A 9,892-nucleotide genomic window follows, 5' to 3' on the forward strand; every position below is an offset into this window, starting at 1 on the left:
CACTTGGATTCATGAATGCACTTAATGAGTCGGGTACTGCTATTAACCCTTCTCTTATCAGCAGGTATCAGGACGGGATCAGACAACCTCATCCTTACCTTTCTTACTCCCCACTAGACACCATTGCTAGGATATCCATACCTTACCTTTCATCTTAGTCCCTCCCTTCACAATCAGACTCCAACTACCCTACCGTTAGTATCCCCACCAAACACTTACCTATTCAATCTCATTTCTTACTGAAGAAAACCCCATTTCAAGGATGAAAGCTTCAGCCTTTTGTTCTGCATTCCGGGGTTTCCATGGAGGGTCGCTGTCAACACCCATAAGATATGACTTGGATAGACACCACCGAGCCAAGTGTTCATGATGGAGGCTCACGGTAGGGTAATGCCAAGTAAGATGGAATTGGATATGATATGCCCCCGGGGGTAGTAATATGATGTGAACCGATGAATGCACTCTTATGTTCCCGCTTTGCCTTCCGGAAGTTAAGGCATTCCGAGAAATGGAGGCATTTGACTTCTGTTCATGGGACTGGGAAAGCCCTCGAAGAAAGGCCCTTAAAGCTATGCCCGAACACGAGATCCGGTCACCAGTTCCAGCACTTTCTTGATTGCTTTCGAAGGCAGCTCCCAACGGGAACATGAACGGTTAGAAATAGCTGCTTATTGGAAGGAATCGAGTAACAAAGGAATGCTCCAACTCCCATGCCCATTGCTGCTGCTTGCCTGCCGGTGGTGCATTTCAATGAGAATGTATTTGCCAATCGAAAGCAAGCTCTGGAAGCAGGGTTCCAACCATCTATGAGAGCGAAGAGAGTTTCTCAAAGCTTGCTGAAGCGAGACCTGCAAGTGCATCCGATCGAAGCTAACTCGCTAAGGCCCCCGTACAGATGTACGCATTCGTCAGGTTCCCCTTCCATTATCAACATCGGCAGCTCCAGCTTCAATTGCTCTTGGTCGAGTCCCCGCTAAAGGGTTTAGCTTGTCCGATCCGATCCGATCTGATCAACAAAAACCAATGAAATCGTAGGAAATAAGGGGCATTAACCGCACCTGAGGTGTTATGATAGCTGCCTATGCCTGATCCTGCTTTTCGAGCTTGATTTCTATCTGTTGTCCCCAGGGGTTGTTGACCCAGATCTTATAAACGGCATATCAACTACCGGCTTTAGGGTTCAAAGGCTTTAGCCGGCTGTTCGTCCTTACTTATTCTGGTGCATTGAATCTTGGCGATTAGACTGGCAATCGGTGACCTCCTTATCGGTGACCACCTCCTTCTCCTTATTGGTGACCTTAAGGCAATGAGACTGTCTATCGACCTCCTGGCACTGAGCACCTCCTGGCTGGCTATGACCGGCTTACAATGATCGGCTATCGACAATGACCTTAAGTCAATTACTACCGACTATCAGCAGCGCTTACCTTAAGGCAATGATAACTGGCTATCAGCTATGACTCCCGGCTATGATTGGCAGCAATGACCGGCACTCCCTTCCTAGCGTGAATGAACCCATGTGTCTGTCTGTCGATGATCCTAAACAGGTGCATTGTAAGTAATGCATGTGAGAGATGCAAGTTGAGATAGGCCCTTGTGTTCCGTAGGAGTAAGCTCTGTAGGAACTGTGATTCCGTAGGGGTAAGCCTCATCCGTGGTCTTGGGGCATATGGGTAACACCTTCTCTCGGCAAGGACCTTTATTCAACGACTAGCGACTATGATTGGCTACTGCTCTGACAACAGGCAATGACTAGTGGCTATGAGTGTTACTTACCTTAAGGCACGTCCTATGGGTCACGGAATATGGGGTACGAACAACTACTGGGCACGTACAACTGAGCACAGATTAGAGTTTCATGCACGTAGTATAGGTTTCTTCTATCACTTAGAAGAGTTCTAGCAGCAATGAGAAGAGCTCTATCTGACCGGCTATGAAACTGTTGCCTATGGGCTATGACTGGCACTGACACCTACCTGGCATTGATTGCATTGACTCTTGGATCGACTCTTGTCATTGAGTGCATTGAAACCTGGCATGGAAACCTGGATGTAGTACTGGCATATAGTGATTGACACCTGGCATGGAGTACCAGCATTGACGCCTGTATCGACTAGCGGCACGGACTATGAACCTGTATCAACTAGCGACTATCGGCAATGAGTTTCAAGCAATTCCTAGCGGCTATTGGCTAACCCTATGACAATGACTACCACCTGCTGGCTGGCAATGGCGACCACCTTCCTGTCAATGAGACTGTCTATGGGCAACTGGCTATCGGAAATGATAACTGACTATGAGTGTCACTGACCTTAAAGCGAGTACTCTACTCCCGGCAATGACAACTGGGTATTGAAAAGGACCTTTATTCAACGACTAGCGGCTATCAGCTGGTGTGTTTGGTAGCGGGTAGAGGTTCTAGGTTCTAGGTTCTAGGTTCTAAGTTCTAGGGTCGAAGGCTATGTTTCTGTCGAGATCTAGGGTCGATGTCTAGGAAGAGATTGAGGGTAGAGGTCTATGTCTTACTTGTAGGGTAGAGCTATGTCTGGCAGCTATGGCTTCCAATGATCGGCTATCAAATGCGTTACTTACAATATGGCAATGAACACTGTCTATGTTTGGCTATATGACTGCAAAGTCCACCTCCTGTCAATGATACTGGCTATCGACCTCAGCCTTAGTCCATGTCAATAAGCTCTAGATACACTAGCTTCCGTCATTGCATTAGCTGCATGGACTGTAAGGTCTTGCTTACTTACTTGAATGAGCTTCCGTCTTACGAGTTCAAGCTATAGCCTTACTACTAGTAATAGAGACTTAGTCTTGAGTCTATGCCCTATGGTTGATGGTGTTTACTTACTTGAATTAGCTTCAGTCTTACGAGTAAGGTCCATGCACTTGAGACTGACTTAAGCTGCTCCATGGTAAGAAGCCTTAATAGACTCTCTTACATGCACTTAGTTCCATGGAGTTACTTAGAGTTCTAGCCTCTATCGACAAGCCTTAGTCTTAAGCCGTATGGACTTAGCACTTTAGACTCCTTCCGGTTGTCCATGCACTTTAGACTGCCGGTACTAGCCGGACTATTAGCCTTAGTAAGCTCCATGCACTTACCATCAAGACTGCCTTAAGCCGTAAAATGACTACTTATGCTGGTGTTGCTGCTGGTCGTACTGCTGCTAGCTTTGGATCTTCTATCTATGCGTAACCATTAACAGCTTAACCGACTGCTTAACCTACCGGATCAATGGCTTAAGCTGGTATTGCTGCTGCTACTGGGACTGGGTAAACAACTAGCTTTGGGACTGGAAGAGATGCTGCTGGATAAGCTCGTATAGCTATGCTTACTTTGCTACTGCACCCTTACAGCAGATCGGAGAACTTCTAGAATGGAAGTACAACCATCACTCCTTCCTTAGCGTCTTTGGTCATTTCATTCTCTTCATTGAACACAATCAACTCAGATCATATGAATTTCATGCACCGAGATATGATTTGATCAATTCTGAGATCACGTAATTACATATATAATATATGCATTTATGTCGAGTATGCTTTTATTTCGTATCTATCTCTAGTGACCGAAATCAAGATTCTTATATATGTAATTATGCATTTCTGCCGTCATTACGCTTTAACGAACAATGCTGCTATGGGCATATGTCATTATGCATTCGACAGTTTCAAGCCATTTTGTAGGAAACTGCCGAAAAGGGATATAAGGATATATGGATATGACGCTAGCGCAGTTCAATTAGAAAATGATCTTTGATTTCCATTCGGTAGTTTCGCTACAAATTTGCTAATAAACTCCGATCAATTTGATTTGGATACTTGGCTACTCAGCTTGGCCCCTCCGACTGGGCTCCTGAGCTGGGCCAGAGAGATAGAGATTGATTCAATTGATGGAAACATAGTTTGAGGTGAGGCCATACCTACGGGCGGACGGATCGAAACTGACCCAAAAGAGAAGGAAGTATCTTGAAGTTACCCAGATTTTTGAAGTCCGAGTTCGCATTCCCCGTTCACATTATCCCATTACTGCATTCCGTACGCCTGCCCAGTACACTCATCCAGGATGGCCCAGTACGCATTCACTTATTAACGATTCCATTCAATCCGCATCCCCTCCGCATTACCCAGCCCCCTTTCACTAATCCCCTTTCACTTACCGGACGGAGCAGCAGGCCCTTCTGATTCAAAGAGATTCGAGTGCAGCTGATTCACTCGATCGATAGGGTCATGGGGAGGGGTGGTAGAGTGACTAATTCTTCGGGCATTTCAGCTCTCTACCTGTTATTAGAAGAAAGTAAGAATTGGCGGAGCCCCTTATATAAGAATTGAAACCGTTCACTCCGGCCAAGCAGTCAATTCATTCTAATGCCGGTAAAGGCCCTCTCTATCTGGTCGAGCTCTCTCCCCATCGACCAACTGATAAGTCGAGCCCCTGTCAAGTTGCTAAACCATATGGTTGAGTCATTGAAGCAAAGTTGTGTTCCTTAATCCCCCTTTTGGCCCTTTTTTTAGGGTTCATTGGTGTCCGGCCAATCGCCCCCTGCGGCATTGGTGGCCCCTCTATCCCATCCTTTGGCTTCCGGTCACTTCACTCAATAGGCCGGCTACTACTCATTCTTTGGTAGTACTAGCTAAGACTTACGATCGATCTTGCAATGGTCCGTACTACCTATTGCATTCTATATAGGCATTGGCCCTTTTGAATAATAGAAAGTAGGCGGCGAACAGAGATTCCAATTCCCAATCTTAGTTCCCATCCAACAGCTTAGTCTTGAACCCAATCTTAGTCCAATTCCCGATCAGCACTCTTGTTCCAACAGCTTAGTAAGATTTACGCCCACTCAGCAAGCTAACTCGCTAAGATGCCCACTCAAGCTCGCTTCAAGCAGGATGAAAGCTCGCTCACTTCAAGCAAGCTCACTCGACTTACTCGATCAAGCCCACTTGAGCTTCAAGCGACTCAAGGCATAGCACCTCTTGCATGCACTCCTCGATCAAGCTCACTCACTTCAAGCGACTCAAGATGCTCACTCATTAGCATGGCATAGCACCTCTATGCATGTCACAACTCTCCAAAATGCTCCTCTCCCGGTGGTCGAGCGATGGCGGCCTTTTAGTCGAGAGTTCGCTTACTCACCCTGCCGGGGGCATCCTCGCTTCTCTCCTTCCTTTCAACTCGCTACTATTCCCATCTTATGGATAGCATCTCCTGCAGGGGATGCAATATGTAGCATATGGATTTTGCATTTTATAACTCACATATGCCTACCCACTAGGGAGGTCGCGTTGTGACCCTCTTCTGTGTCGTGTTCATGCGTGACCCACCCAGTGAGAAAATGATATCTCTCTACCGTCCTTCTGTGCTAGATCACCTTACTTGAGTTCCCCTACCTTAACCTAGATGTATGACCTCTTAGGGATGTCTAATGCTTAGGTAGGGTCCTTTGCCTCCTTCCCTCTCTTCGTCTTTGGCCCTCTGTCACCGATTTGGTTCACTTCGACTCTTGAGGCACTCGTTTGAGGTATTTCCTCACTCTATGGGTCCAGTTTGGGGTGCAAACACCTGATTGGGTCCATAGTGACTTAGGATTCTCCATTACATATCCACAATGGCCCAAATCCATTTGGATTTTCTATTTATGGGAAAATGATTCAAATATTTATTAACCTTTCCTGATCTCAAGGTATTAAGTGAACCATAGATTTCCTGGCTGTAGTGTAACTGTGTTTTGTGGCTCACGAAATAGAGAGCCTGTTTTAGGGTCCAAACCTGTGGTATGACCTTAGAAATTCACGGTATGAGGTAAAACCTCATTGTTTGACTTTGTAATACCCGACGATCCTTCCACGTGACACGACCCGATTGGTGTAGGTATAAGCTTGCACGTCCATGTACTTTCCCCTTTGGAACCCATAGCAATCCTGGTCGTAGATCTGAGAATGGATCAATGGTGAGGATTAACCGGCGGTGGAAGTGGTAGTCCTTTCATGTTTGCCCGAGCCCTGCGTTCCCACCATGTGGCGTAACCCCATCGGTGCGGGTTATAAAGCAGCGCACCTAGGGCCGTACTCCCTTTGGACCCCAGAGATCTTGATCGTTGATCAAGTTTATGATCAATGATGCGTGTTGCACCCACCATAGAGTTGCTCACCCCATAATACATTCAGGCTCCACACTGCTGCCAAGTGTAACAACCCCATTGGTGTGGTTTATAAAGTAACGCCCTTTTGTCCTTGGGCCTTTGGAACCCAGGGAGATCATGGCCAGTGATCTCATCGGGGACCTTTAGAGATCTATGGTGCGCATCGCACCTGCCCCATAACTGCTCACCCCATAGAGCTTAAGCCTGTACATGACATGGGCACGTGTCTTCTCCTAATAAGTGCGGGCTATAAAGTAGTGTGCCTGCCCCTTGGGACCTATAAAACCCAGGGATATATCGACCCTTGGTTCATTTGGAGATCTGAAGAGATTGAAGGCACAGGTTTAACCCGTACTGGACCTGCTTGCCGCTTAACATAGTAAACCAAAGGAAAGGAGGGGGGCACACATCCCGATTTGATTCAACTTTGAGGCCCGCCGGCATCCCGTCCATCCATCTACTTGAAGTTCTAGGGTGCAGAATCCACCCATGCTATAACTGCTGGGTCATTAACACTATTCCACTATTCCCACAAAAACTTAGGGTAAAAGCTATTTGCATAAGGATGCGTAAGCAGGCTCGACTGTTAAGGAGAGGACCTTTAGGTGCTCGACCATAGGACCTTTAGGTGCTCGACTGTTAAGGATGCGTAAGCAGGCTCGACCATAGGGAGAGGACCTTTAGGTACTCGACCATAAGGACCTTTAGGTGCTCGACTGTTAAGGATGCGTAAGCAGGCTCGACCATAGGGAGAGGACCTTTAGGTACTCGACCCCAAGGGAGAGGATGCGCAAGCAGGCTCGACTGTTAAGGAGAGGACCTTTAGGGTGCGTAAGCACGCTCGACTAATAAGGATGCGTAAGCAGGCTCGACTGTTAAGGAGAGGACCCTCACCATATGAATAGTGAGTGACTCCGTCCCTTTAGGGGGCTCGACTGATAAGGAGAGGAGAGGTACTCGACCATAAGGACCTTTAGGTACTCGACCATAAGGACCTTTAGGTACTCGACCATAAGGACCTTTAGGTACTAGAATGGAATGCACCGAAGAGGATAGGATTATGTAGCTGGATCTTTAGACGGTGCTGCTTCACCGACTGGATCATCGACTGGTTCACGAGCAACTGCAGAGGCTGCTACTGAATCCGCCGGTCATTCACTGGTTTTTTCATGTGCACAACAAGGCGGGCTTAACGGATAGGACCATAATAACTAGTTAGCTTATTTACGACCAGAACGAACCAAGCAGGTGCTTAGCTTACCGAGGACATACCTTAGCCACAGGGAGGACGGGGCTTAGACAGACACAGGTCGGAACAGTACTGAGACAGGAGAACAGATAGGGGCATAGGGCACTAGGCGGAGTAGCATTTGGTTGATCTTAACCACTTCGGCTTGGGCAAACAACCAACCTATCAGAAGAAGGAAGGTTAATATATATCTATTTCGGCGTCGCTAGTCCAAACTACTTATGCAAGCAAAGAGGGGGAAACATCACACCAAATCCTTTCCTTTGGTTACACTTTTGGTTCTCTGGCTACACCTTCCTTCGGCCACACCTTTTGGAAGGGAGGGTTACTATGTGTGGGAGGACAAGGAGAAAGAAAGATGTAACTGAACTCCCGGGAGGCAGGGAAAGCTACCCAGGTAGCAGGGCAACTGGATCAAGCTCACGCTGTAGAACCCGGGGGTGTAGGCTAGCTAAAATGAAAGCATGCTCGAGCTAGATAAGAAATAAGGGAGGGGCCGGTAGAATTCAATTACTTCAATGTAGTTTCCTTCCTCCCTGCTGGAATAGCACTAGTCTACTCCTTATCCTTGTTGCCTTCTCGTTCACTCCTCCATGAACTCGTCGCATTGATTTATCCACACCCGATGGAAATGAAAGCTCAGGTAGGCCGGCCATTAAGTAGGTAGGCTCCTCGTTTACTTCCGGTTGAGCTATAACTTATATCTAGTTGTATGGAGTTGACTTCCTTCCTTCCATCCTTACTTACTTCCTTCCAGCTGGTCCCTAAAAGAAGTGGGGGTCAACTTCACTGATGGTCCTTCCTTCCGGGAGGGAGGGAGCAGGAGCCCAGGATGGTAAGACCTTCCGGTTGAACGAACAATCCATATTCTGGAAGGCCAATATAACGTATGTAAGGATAGAACTAGCCGTCCTTCACCCTCTATCGGAAATACAGATTGATGTTCTAATACTCTTCTCCCCTCCCCAGAGCAGTTGTTCTCGACGACCGACCCTCGCCTACACAGGATGGAACCAGCCAAACAAGACAAATCGACTATCGGGGGTGAAGGATGGAACCGAGGGTGAATGCCCAAACAATCAATCGGGGGCAGTTGTTCGAGCTAGTCGTTGGATGGAAGCTCGTCCGTTAGTTTAAGCTTTCACTCATCACCTGAGAATCCTAACCGGAAGTAAGGAAGGCAAGGGAAGCTCGTCGAAGAGTTGGATGGAAGCTCGGAAGGCCAAAACATTCATTCAACCGGAACCTGGCGGTGCTTCATTTAACCGGAACCTGGCACGCGGAATCGGAAAGCAGAAAGAAGGTCCCGGAGGGGCTTGCGCTTCCTAGTGCAAGGAGGCTCACTGCTTGCTGGATCACATACATTCAGCTCCCTTGGCGGAGGTTTTGGACATTCTCCCTAATAATTTGGCCATTTTAGCTTGGCGGAGGTTTTCAAGATTATCCTCTCCCGGTGCTCCTGCTCTATCTGAACCGAACTGGATCCCATGATAATGGATCCACTCCCACTGGATCCACTCAACGGGTCCACTGATCAGGATCCACTCAACTGACGGATCCACTCCCACTGGATCCACTCACTCAACTGACGGGTCCACTGATCAGGATCCACTCCCCGTGCTTTCTCTCTCAGCCTAACTGGATCCACTCCCACTGGGTCCACTCCCGCTGGATCCACTCGAGGATGGAGACGGAGGACGGATACGGAGGACGGAGATGAGACGGAGGACGGAGATGGAGACGGGTCCACCACTCCCACTGGATCCACTCCCACTGGGTCCACTCCCGCTGGATCTACTCCCACTCGAGGACCCTCACCATATGAATAGTGAGTGACCCCTCACCATCGGAATAGTGAGTGGCTCCGCCCCTAAATAATATAGGGCCCTCACCCATATGATGAGTGAGCGTTAAAACCCTCACCATATGAATAGTGAGTGACTCCGTCCCTTTAGGGTGCTCGACCATAAGGACCTTTAGGTGCTCGACCAAGAGGGAGAGGATGCGTAAGCAGGCTCGACTGTTAAGGAGAGGACCTTTAGGGTGCGTAAGCACGCTCGACTAATAAGGACCTTTAGGTACTCGACCCCAAGGGAGAGGAGAGGTACTCGACCCCAAGGACCTTTAGGTACTCGACTGTTAAGGATGCGTAAGCAGGCTCGACCCTTTTTTTGACTTAATTTGGGGGGGCCAATAAGTAAATTGAACCTTTAGGTACTCGACCATAAGGGAGAGGAGAGGGAGAGGATGCGCAAGCAGGCTCGACTGTTAAGGAGAGGAACGTAGTGCTTGCTTGACGTTAGGAAAGCAAGGACCCTTTAGGGGCTCACTATTCATATGGTGAGGAGAGGGCTCGACCAACGGGAGAGGATGCGGAGGCAGGCTCGACTGATAAGGCCGCCATCGTGCCCCCGGCAGGGTGAGGTACGAACGCTCGACTAATAAGGCCGCCATCGCTCGACCAACGGGAGAGGGAAGAGCGCCT

General features: G+C 48.2%; 1 long non-coding RNA gene across 1 annotated transcript in view; it reads left to right on the forward strand.

The window, feature by feature from the left end:
- Positions 1–9,642, forward strand: part of LOC149183584 (uncharacterized) — a 30,474-nt gene extending 20,832 nt beyond the window's left edge. Inside the window, exon 3 of the long non-coding RNA XR_016257191.1 lies at positions 9,512–9,642. This is a non-coding gene — a long non-coding RNA (uncharacterized LOC149183584). The remainder of the gene's footprint in view (positions 1–9,511) is intronic.
- Positions 9,643–9,892: the final 250 nt, after the last annotated feature.

Source organism: Pinus tabuliformis, chromosome 3_2 (genome assembly GCF_031772625.1).
Source record: "Pinus tabuliformis cultivar Carrire ecotype Pingquan chromosome 3_2, CPIR1, whole genome shotgun sequence".
Taxonomy (NCBI): Eukaryota; Viridiplantae; Streptophyta; class Pinopsida; order Pinales; family Pinaceae; genus Pinus; species Pinus tabuliformis.